Genomic DNA, 12,536 nt, shown 5'->3' on the forward strand with positions numbered 1-12,536 from the left:
GTGTGTGTATATATAAACAAATAATGATATATGAATATGAATATATATATATATATAAACAAAGGATGAAAATGTATTTGCACTATGAATGTATTTCAAATATAAATTAAATTACAACCCAAAATTGGGAAAAACCCACACACTCTTGTAAACACTCACATACACTACAGCCAATTTAGCTTATTCAATTCACCTCTACCATATGTCTTTGGACTGTGGGGGAAACTGGAGCACATGGAGAAAACCCATGCAGACATGGGGAGAACATGCAAACTCCACACAGAAATGCCATCTGATCTAGGAGGGCCTTAAACCAGCAACCTGCTTGCTGTGAGGCATTTGTGCTACTCACTGTGCCACCATGCTGCCCCTATTACTATTATTACAATATAATAATAATCACAATAATATTATCTACTCATATTAGGCATATTTTTTAAGACCTGTTTTACAATGAAAATGTATTTTTATTCAAAAAATAAATAAATATATATATATATATATATATATATATATATATATATATATATATATATATATATATATATATATATATATATATATATATATACAGCACTGATGAAGAAACATTAAAACTGCAAAATAATGAAAAAAAAGTACTTCATTAAAATATATTCACATCATTTGACTTAATTTGTAATTAATACTAATAGTGCTAATGTAATAATAATTATCTACAAGGCTGGATTTAAAAGGCTTATCTTAATTGTGGAAACTTTCTAGGAAATATATGTCAGTAACTCACAAATATTTCAAAATACATGCACATTAATTTCACCAAGGGAAGATTTTAGCTCTAGATTTTAGCTTTAGATTTTAGCTCATCTTAAGGTGCTTTAGTACAGTGTGTTCTTTTTGCTAACGCAGACGGGCAAATGGCTGTAACTTTATAAACGTGAGAGCTGCCATCAGAGATAAAAGTAATTGAAATAAAAAAAAAATAAATACATACATACATACATACATAAAACTGCATATAAAAGCAGATCAGATCAAAGCATAAGCCACAGACACTTTCTGCAGGAAAGCCCTTTCATTGTTACAGCGTTTCCCCTTTTGATGGCTCTTACATTTCAGTTCGTCGTTACTTTCATATTTTCATTTCACATCAGTACCACTTGACTTGGAAAAGTGGCTGGAACTCAGATCCATCCCATTAAAAATGCATTATCCAACTGCCTCCAAAAGCATTATCCACTAAGTACAGCTGCAAATCCACTGCCAGCAGCAGCCTGAACATATAGGGCAGCACATTCAGCCAGAAATATGAGAATGAGAAAACTGAACACAGGTATTATGGAAAATACTGCTCATCATAAGATTGTACTTGTTATAGCACTTGCAGAAAAGCACTGTTACTGTATTGTGGGAAAAAGATGGTCTCCATTGTGGTGATAACTAAAATACAAGTCTTTCATGTTTGTAAAAGTAAAGTATTTTCAGGTAAATCTTCTTTTCTTATTTTTTATATTGTTTATAATGTAATTATCAATGTCAGTCTTTTGGAAATCTATAGGTTAGTGTTCTCCAAAATTCATATATAGAAGAAATAAACATTTTAAGATTCAAAGTTAATTCCACAAACTTTGTCCTCTTTTTTGTGCACAGTACTAAATAGGGATGCAGACCGCTTTCAAAATAATGTTGTGTGAACCACCACAGCACAAGAAAACGCAGGACAGAGCACAGAGCAGATCATATGCAGGAGTCAGCATGGCAACATAACAAACCCATGTGAATTACGCAGAAAGTTATTTTAAAGCAGAGAAATGGTGAGTCAGACTTTGTCACGCTCCTTGAAAAACAACAAGTAGGATCCAAGATGCAAGATCTTTTAATGACCGGTGAATAACAGACAGTTAAAAAAAATAGAACAAAAAAAAAAATAAGTTCGGAGCTGTAAAAATACGTCGGTGAAGTCCAGATCTGTGTAGCTCTCCGGAAAAGCTGGTAGACCCAATGAATTCAGCGCGTCCTGAAAAGACATAAAGCACAATGAATGATAATAAACTGACAGGATACAAAGAAAATATATAGAAAAGATAATTAGCCGCAGTTGAAATTAATGATCAGCACAGCTGATCAGCAAACTACAGTTATCAAAACATAGTGCTACTACAACGCACATGAATGAGGCAAAACAAAACCACATGGCAATAACAGGACCAGGAAGTGCGCACAACCTGCAAGTTGTGACATTACCCCCTCTCTTAAAAGCACCTCCTGGACTGGAGTTGGCGGATTAATGGCCTTATGAAATATGGGCTTTAATTTAGAAACATGAAACACGAGATGAATTATCCTATACACTGGAGGTAGATTAAGGTGGACTGCCATCAGACTAAGGATTTTAGTGACAGAGAATGGGCCGATAAATTTAGGAGTGAGCCCATTACAAACGGTAGGCAAGGGAATATTTTTATATGAAAGCCACACTTTTTGACCAACGATGTAAACGGGTGGCTTTGACCAGTGGTGATCGGCCTTAGCCCTAGTGCGGCCACCTACTTGGAGGAGGGTCTGTCTGGGCCTAGTCCAAGTGCATCGGCACCTCTGGACAAAGGCATGGGTAGAGGGGACGCGATTTTGTATTTCATACTGGAAAAAAGTGGGTGGCTGGTAACCTAAACTACATTCCACTGGTGATAGGCCCGTAGCTGACACTGGTAAAGAGTTGTGTGCATACTAAACCCATGAAAGCTGCTGGCTCCAGGAGGTGATATTCTGGGATACCAAACATTAAAACATACGTTTGAGATCTTGATTGGCTCTCTCTGTTTATCCATTACTCTGAGGATAAAAACCAGAAGAAATGCTAACAATGCCCCCCGATAAACGGCAGAAATCTCTCGTGATTAATGACAGCATTCGCTGTCTCTATGAATAAGAGTAATTTGGGCAAAGGAATAAAATATGTAGCCTTCAAAAACCAGTCCACAACAGCCAAAATGACCGCATTACCACAAGATGGCGGGAGACCTGTGACAAAATCTAGCAAGATGTGTGACCAGGTTCTCGAAGGTACTGACAGCGGCGGAAGAAGTCCAGCAGGAGGACAATTGGAAGTTTTGGAAACAGCACAAACAGAGCAAGCCAAGACAAACTATATACCGATCCATAGCTGGCCACCAGAATCGCTGTTTAACTAGAAATAAAGTGTGACACACCTGGATGACAAGCCACTTTGGAGGAGTGTCCCCATCAAATGATGTCAGACCGAATCTCTTCTGGCACAAACAAGTGACTTGGTGGTCATCCGGCCGGGTGCGTTACCCCATCTAAGGCAGTGCCAATCTTAGACTCGTTCTCCCATGTCACTGCAGAAATGCAAATTCTGTGTGGAACAATGGGTTCAAGGGACATAACACGGTCAGAAAAATCAAAAAGATCGAGCTAGGAGTTCTTAGAACCCGGTCGATAGGAAATAGCATAATCTAACTGTCCAAAAAATAACGCCCACCACGCCTGCCTAGAGCTTAATTGTTTGGTGGATTTGATGTATTCAAGATTCTTATGATCGGTCCAAACTATGAAAGGATCCCCCAATCCCTCCAGCCAATGACCCCACTCCTCCAATGCAAGTTTGACAGCCAGCAATCTCTATTACAAATGTAGTAATTACATTCAGCAGAGGATAACCTTTAAAAAAATGTGCAGGGATGCATCTTACCATCCGATGACGACCGCTGGGACAGGATGGCCCCGACCCCCAACTCTGATGCATCAACCTCCACCACAAACTGCTGAGAAGGATCAGGAGACACCAGAATTGGGGCCGAAATAAAGCAGCCCTTTAGTTTTGTGAGCAAAGCCTGAGCTGCGCTCAGTCACTCAAACAAAGTTTTGGATGAGGATAAGGCAGTCAGAGGCGTGGCGAGCTGGCTGAAATTGTGAATAAAACGCTGGTAAAAATTGACAAAGCCCAGAAACCTCTGCAGGGCCTTGCAGGAATCTGGAGTTGGCCAATTCTGAATTTCCTCTGCATCCATTCACAACCCCTCGACTGACACAATGTGTCCCAGAAAAGTAACAGACTGTGGGTGGAAAACGCATTTCTTCGCTTTTAGATAAAGCCCATTCTCAAGCAGCCTCTGAAGCATTCGCCTGACGTGATGGAGAGAACAGGAAAATATCAGAATATCATCCAGGTGAACATAAATGAACTGATCTATCATATCTTGCAACATACATTCACAAGTGCCTGGAAAACTGCAAGACATAGGAAAGCCAGAACGGGGGAACACAATATTCAAAGTGCCCCCTGGGGGTATTAAAAAGGTTTTCCATTCATACCCTACGCTTATGTGGACCAAATGGTAAAGACACCCCGTGCAAACCAAAAGGGTGCCCTCTGCAAAGTTTTACTGTGGTGCCCCCAGGTGAACAAAAATGTCTTGGTTACGTCCGTAACAGACGTGTGTCTTTATATAAACAGACTTTGGGAGTGCGTTGGACAATCGATCACTTCTGAAGATAAAAAAACGGGCCAATGAAATGCCAGTTGAATTGCCAGAGCTTAGCTCCACAGCTGAAACTAATGAGCTCATCAATGCTATATCAGTCAGCTGTTGGAGCCTGCTGAAGAGCCGATCACAAAGCTCCCAGCTGGAGACTCAGGTGCTGTGGCAGTGGAGACACACGTCTCCGTTCCCTATTCGGGGAAGTGGGATATGGACGTAACCAGAATGTTCCCCTTCATAAGGGAACTCCAACGTGTGTCTGTATATAAACAGACTTTGTATGGAAAACACCACAGCAGCCAAGCCCATCACGCTCCTGATGTGCAGTTTGCCAAGCGAAGCGTGGGCACACTGACATCACCAAAAGCGCAACCTTCCAAAGTCCCCAAAGCCCAAAGTATTACCATTACATGGGAATAATAAGAATTTGGATCGGGGGTCATAAAAAGGCTTTTACCTAGCTAATATAGACAAGGGATTTTGGAAATACGACAGTACACTGGGAAGCATGCCAGTGCCCGAAGGGGGAGGACGCTGCGGAGACCCCCTGCTACCCAGAGGGGGAGACCTGATAATAATAAAGCATATAGACTAGGGCTAATGAGGGTGCTATATATTATAAGCTGGATAGTGGTTAGGGAAGACACAGGTCCGCCTGATAAGGGGGAACAAAACATTGGTAAATAATGCATATGGCATCACCAAATAAGGAGAATGCGCATAGCTGGCACTGATCCTCAGCATGCGTGTAGACTAAACGGGCATACCAACCAAACATGACTCGAAGTCAGGTCCTGGGGGCCTCGGAGGAATTCTTAAGGGTTCGCCTGAAAATGGAATCTTACTAGTAGAATAGAAAATGAGTGTAGCCGATGTGCTCTCATGGCAGTTAGTATCCTGAGAAGAATGGAGACTCTACCCCAATTCGATTCAGCTTATATAGACGAGCTTCGGGGAGGCCAAGAGCATATACCCCCCATACGGTTGACATAAGCCACCGTCGAAGTGCTGTCCGTCCTGACCAGCAAGTGTTTCTGCTACAGCACCGGAAAAAAAGTGGCAGAGAGCGAGATACACTGCCAACAGCTCCATGCAGTTGATATTCCAATGCAGGTGGTGTCTGGACCACGAACCCGCAGCTGCATGCTTGTTGTACACAGCCCCTCCAGCCCATGTATCTGTCGACACGACAACATGCTGATACTAGCCCCCATAGTGATTGAATCCAGCTCCAGCCCGAGATAAGAGATCCCCTGCACAGGGCAAAGTTTGCTCTTCTTTCCATTGACCCGAAACTCCAATTGGGTCAGCTAGTCAGTCGTCGAGATCGCTGACTTGCCCGGAGGGGCAGCTCGGGATGGGAGTGCTGAGCCCGGGAAGCAATGCGTCCTGAGGATGAGCTGAAATTAAGAGAATTTCTCTGACTTTACTCCCTGGATCCCGCGGTGAGGCCAGAGTGAGAGAAAGAGTCCATTCTGCTGCACTCTGAGGGCCAGAGGCGAGGGGTCTGGCACTGCAAACTGGAAGGCGGAGTATCCCAAACTGGTAGTGCTCGGGTTTGCACATCCAGATAGAGAGGAAACTGCACTTTTATTGATAATTTGGTTGGTTGTTTGGTTGTTTTTGACTGATGTGATGATCTTTGGCCCCCTACTGAGGAAAGAGCAGGTCCCCTCTTCTCTGGATGGCCCATCTCAGGGACGCTTCGTGGTCTGTTTATCGTACTTAGCGACACCCTGGGGCAGGGGCGTTGCAGTCCCGCGAGAGGCTCAGCATTGCCGCGTGGCTGGTGGAGCGGGCAGCAGAAACAGAGCAGGGGCCTCATGTATCAACGCTGCGTGTGCACAAAAACTTTGCGTACGCCAGGTTTCACGCTCAGAATCGCTCACGCTTGGATTTACTAATGATGAAATGAACGTGGAAATGTGCGCAGCTCCACGCCAACTTCATGTCCGGCGTACGCACATTTTTTGTGCGTGTCTGTTTTATTTCAATTAGGCGACTCCTAGAGGCAGTTGTGTTAAATTGCACTCTACAAAGTGTCTTCTCAGCTGTATAAGAAGGGTTCATACGCATGTCTAGTATATAAGGTTTCCGTACCATACAGTTGACCATCCAAACATTAAAGCGCAATTTGCAGCGGTCGTCAGTTTTCCCAATGTAATCGGAGCTATCTACTGCACGCACATTGCTATAAAGGCACAATCTGAAGATGAATTTGTATACCTGAATCAGAAACATTTCCATGCTATAAATGTGCAAATAAAATATTATGCACTTATTAATGATTCCTACTTGTCTTCCTCATGATGATGAAGTGTATAGGCAAAATCTGATATGTAGTGGGGAAAAAAAAGAGAAAGTTCATCAGACGCTGGATTCGAACCGAGTTCATGGTTGAACGTGTGAAAACATATTGCCATGCATTTAACGACCTGTGCCACTCAAGCTGTTGAAGACACTACAAAATTTTACACCTTTACATCGCACTATTTCTTTTTTAAATCCACTCAGTGCGATCTTTAGACCCAACTGTGTTAACTGCATGAGCTAAACTCTCCCACTCTATTTTTTTCTTTTGTTATTAAATCCGGAGGACAAACTTGCAAATAAAACCGTTTTTCTCCGGTCTACCTCCGAAAGCAGCACCTTCAGTTCACATTCTGTTTAAAGTTTCTCTTTTGGCTTGCTTTTGCCATTGCTCTTTCGTTGGGTTTTGCCAGTAGAGTCATTAGAATATTCATACGGGGGAGGAGACAGGGAGGGGTTTTGCACTCGTGCATGTTGCGCTCAGTTTCACGTTCATTCAGATGTACAAAGAATATGCGTGTGATTCGGCATATGCAGTGTTTCATACATCTGAATTTTTTTCTGCGTACGCACATTTAGAGCTTTGTGCGTACGCAATGTTTAAGTATGATTTCCACGCAAGTCTTTTACATGAGGCCCCAGATGTTGAAGCCATGGGTGTACGCCCTCGGCGAGAAGCAGCCACGGCAGATGGGGCAGCGGGAAGAGCTGTTTTCCGAGCCCGTGGTAGATGACTTCTCCCATCGTTTCGGACTCACACTGGAGAATTCCTGGATGAATAGCGCACTCCACCTGGGGAATCGCCTCATATTTTCTGGCCAATCCGTCATTGAGGGTGGTGAGAGTGGGAGCGCACGAGGACTGGGTAGAAAAAGGTGCCCTTGATGCCTGCGTGAGCTCTCTGTGTACCTCCAGGAAGAGGGGGACGGGGGGTCTGGCGAGCTTTGCCTTTCTCTTCACCCCCACCTAACACCCATCTAAACGATCCAGTCGTTGTTCTGGGGGACAAGCCATTTCCAGTACCACAGCCAAATCAGCCTAAAATAACACAGCTAATATGTCCGATTCCAGATCTGAAACCTTGCTAACGGCCCCAGAGGGTGGCAGGGAGTTTGGATCTTCATTGGAGCATGTTAACCCACCCTCTGATGCAGTGATGGACATCACGTCCCTGGTGTCATCTAATGAGAGTGCAACCAACCCGGAGAATGGACCAGCGCTCGCACTTGAAGCAGAAATAGAATATACTGTTGAGGAGCGAGGGGGCCGTGGGCCCGAAGGTGACGAATTAGCCCCCATTGTAACCCTCAGGCCTGCCCGAGTGCTAACCGCTAGGCAGGGAGCAGCAGCGGTGACTTGCCCTAATACAAGGGCTCGCCGAGATCTCAGTTGCGCAAGAACACTAAAAACGTCTTCCCCCGCACTAGTGAAGATAAAGTTTTCTTCAGATTGGAAGTCAGCTCAGCAGAAGGGTTCTTCAGTCTCTGATCGGGTCTGAAGTAACAATTCTGAGGAGCTGACTCCAACAGCCGACAGATATAGCATTGACGAGCTCATCAATTTTAGCTGTAGAGCTAATCTCCGACAATTCAATTGTCATTTCATTGGCCCGTTTTCTTATCTTCAGAAGTGATTGGTCGTCTGACGCACTCCCAAAGTCTGTTTATATACAGGCACATGTTGGAGTTCCTTTAAAAAAAGGGAAACTAATATGTGTTTAAACCTGTATTTATTTATTATTTATATACATAAATATGAATTTAAACACTCAAAATTATACTTAAACATTTAAATAATTACATCACAATACAATAGTTTACATTAAAATAAACACTGTCATGTCTTCTGCAGAAGCATTCCCAATTTCAAATATTTACAAAAGATAAGAAATAAAACCATCTCTGTACTCAGAGAGATGAATGGTCCTCAGTGCTGCATCCTGTGTCTGTTCCTGTGCAGCTGCTGGTGCCTCTGGAGCAGTGCAAGGTTATAATAGTTTTGGATTTTTCGTTAGTTTTAGTTTCTATTTCATTTTGAAATCGTTTTTTGTTTTCCAATTCAGTTAGTTTTACTAGTTTTTATGAGTTTCTATATTTTGAAATTACTTAATTTTAGTTTAGTTTCTTATTAGCTTCAGTATTAAGTTTTATTTTTATTTTTCATAAATGAGGATATTTGTTCGGTGCAAGATTCAAAATCAACAGGATAAATATTGTATAATAAAAACTCAGTCATACATTTTCTAAAAAACTTGTATTGAGAGAACACATGAACTCTATCATTTACCACAACCATCCTCAAATTCAAATACAACAGCCCACAAGATAGCGGCCCTAAGTACAATATGTGTGCAAGGCTGCTTCTGAGGTTAGCACACAATGGTGATGGGAAGTTCAGATTTTTATAGTTTTTCTCTATTGATTTGGCTCATTTCTTGAAACAGGAATTGTATTCTCAAAACAACATTGGACAAACCTCAAAACCCCCTAGTAATTGTTCAGAACAGACTTGATTTTCTCATTTATTTCATCAAATTGCAAATGTCTGAGTGCATCTTTGAAAATGATTAAGTACAGGTAGTCGACGTTTAGCACAATTTCCAAGTGAATAGATCTAGTTGATCTTAACTGATTGTTGATTCTCAGTTCAATGGTTGTTCTCTCCAAAATGTGTCAGCATCATTTCATTGTATAAGCCATCACATGCACAATAGTCTGTTCAACTGTCAAAATTTGTCTAGAACATAATACCATGAATACCATATATGAATCCTTGGAACATTTGATACATCTATTACAGCAACTGACAGTCAAGTGAAACTAGAACTTGACTAACAAAGGAGGAATTTCACACATCTCAGACAACCAATCAAGCACTGTAGGCTGCATATAATATTAATTGTTTTTTGTTTGTGTATTTATATTACAGTTATTTTGTTTTATTCTAATGTACGGAAATTACTTTATGTGTGTGATTGATAATGCTTACAATTCCCTTAACCTTGGAGGGTACTCTTAGACTAAAATTCTTTTTAGAAATTTTAGAAATCTTATAATTTTATTTTATTTAGTTTTATAAACAACAGCATCACAACAGTATTTTGTAAAAAGAAAAAAACAGTAGAGTGAGTATACATTTTCAAAAACTAAGACTGAAAGGTGGACATGAGGCATTTTTCAATGGTCCTTTACAATAGTGACAAAACAACATTTTGACGTGCAGTGCTTACACAATGCCAAAAGTACAAAGGATTTTGGGGGCACTGACTGTTTAAATGAGAAGTAAATTTAGATTTGACACAGGAGTGAACTGTTTTGGGAAATATCTGAGTTTTTGCAAATGAGCTATAGTGTTGTGCTAAACTGTAAGACAAAGTTTACAAAACAATCTTATAGTGTTAAGAATGTAATTCCTGTTTCAAGAAATGAGACAAACCAAATTAAAAACTGTAACGTGGATGTTAGGACTCAACATTATGTAGTCAGCAATAGTAATTTCAGTCAGTTAAAACATCGCAATAATTTGAAAAATGTCTTACAGTAAAGTTTTCCAACCCAACTGAAGCATGATTCACTTTTTAAAATTCCATTATGATTGTCTGTTATGAAATAAACTCAAGTTTAGTTCAGTCACAGCGGGCTGTACTTTTGTGTTTCGTTCACTGAATCACGCATACGCAGTATTATCGGATCACTGCTTCTTAATGTAACATGACTGTTCTAATAACTGAATGAGAGTATACAGATCTGGCTTGAACTACTGCGCGTTTTTTCCTGCACTGCCACGCGATTCCTGCAGTGGCTTTTTTCTGATTTTTTTAAACATTGCTGTGCTGCATACAGTGGCCACCAGGTGGTGCAGGGAACAACATTCTGGGGTGCATTTCCCAAGCTTGTTGACTAACCATGGTCGCAATTCCATTGTTACATGGTTCACCAATTTGCTGTGTCCCGAAACCATATTTCAATAAATAAATAAATAAAAAGAAAAACAAAAATAGCGAACACCATCGCAAACCTGTGTGGTTGGAACTGCAGCTCTTATTATGTCATTATAGCGTAAGACGTCACTGATTTGGCCGCAGCTGCAGGGTGTGTTTTATTATTATTATTTAATCAAACGGGAGTTCAGATATTACATAACTAATTTGAAATAATCTTGGGTACAAAGTGCCCGAAAATAGCATTGTTTGTGCCAGTTAGAGATAAGTTTTTAAATGAGTATCTTTGTTTAAAGAATCCAAAAGCAATTTTCTCATAACAATATTTGACAAGTATGTTGAAAGTGTGTTAAACACTTTTTAAAAATCTTCTGTGCTCAACACATTTAAAGTCTATATTTAGCTGTCCATTTTAAATAAAACAAATTTTATAATGAAAATATGATGAAATTAATTTAACCGCATGGTGTAATGAAAAACGTTTGAGGTTACTAAAGTAACCCTTCGTTCCCCGAAGAGGGGAACTCCAGCACTATAAGTGGATTTGATTGTTAAAATCCACGTATGGGAGGTTCGGTTCAGAAGCTACTCGTCTGAAAGAGTATTGAACGGGCCAATTAAGAATGAATTGGCAGCGCAAGCCTGCACAGGTGTGCGGCATATGCAATCAACTGAGTATATAAGCACGCCTGGTGCCAGCAGACGCTATCCTTTTTAAGCTGAAGAGACTTTTAACAGCTAAGGGACAGTCATTATGGCGACGGAGTATAGTGCTTCCGTTCCCCTCCTCGGGGAACGAAGGGTTACTTTAGTAACCTCGAACGTTCCCCTTCGGGGGAAACTCCAGCACTATAAGTGGATTTGATTGTTAAAATCCACGTATGGGAGCCCATTGAAAGCGCCATAATGACTGCACCTTACCAACACCCACCATGAGAGAGCGGTCAGGCAAGCGTGACGCACCCAGATCATGAGAGGCGTGGTCCTCCAACGTGCCCTTGGCCCTAACTTATCCCACTTCAAAAGAAGTTTTACGGAATAGGTATCTTTTTTGGGAGTCGCTAGCGTCTAGATAATTCTAGGAATATACGACAGTACGTTGGGAAGCGTGCCATCCCAGTAGGGAGGACGCTGCGGAGACCATCCGCACCCAATAGGGGAAACAAATGGAATTACATATGGACTAACCCTGAAAAGGGGGAGTGCGCATAAAAGGTGGTTAGCAGATAGGGAAAGCACGGGTCCGCCCAGGGGGGGAACTTAACCGTGGCGGAAAAAGCATATGGGGATCACCAGTGGGGATCGGCCATAGCAGGCACCTATACCCAAAACGCGGGATGACCAGCGGGCAGACCTACTACGTAATGGGCCAGCAAGTGACTCCTCTGCTGAGTCAGTGCTGGGGGCCTCGGAGAAATCTGCAGGGCTCACCGAATGGGGAACTTTACTGACAGACAGGAGGGTGCACATCTCTCCGTGTTAGGGAAAAAAGGCACCGCCAGCGTGTACAACACCTACCGAGTTGTTTCCTCAATCACCAAAGGTACCTAACACCCTTGAGGAAACCGGCTCCACTCGCAGATTATAAAATCTTGCAAACGTGTTGGGTGTCGCCCAGCCCGCAGCTCTACAAATGTCTGTTAAAGAAGCGCCACGCGCACACGCCCAAGAGGATGCAACGCTCCGAGTGGAGTGCGCATGCACTCCTGGGGGCCGCGGCTGGCCTCTGCTCAAATAAGCACATGAAATGGCCTCCACAATCCAGTGGGATAAACGTTGTTTAGACACGGCACTTCCCTGCTGCC

The sequence above is a fragment of the Danio rerio genome, chromosome 15 (assembly GCF_049306965.1).
Source record: "Danio rerio strain Tuebingen ecotype United States chromosome 15, GRCz12tu, whole genome shotgun sequence".
NCBI classification, from domain to species: domain Eukaryota; kingdom Metazoa; phylum Chordata; class Actinopteri; order Cypriniformes; family Danionidae; genus Danio; species Danio rerio.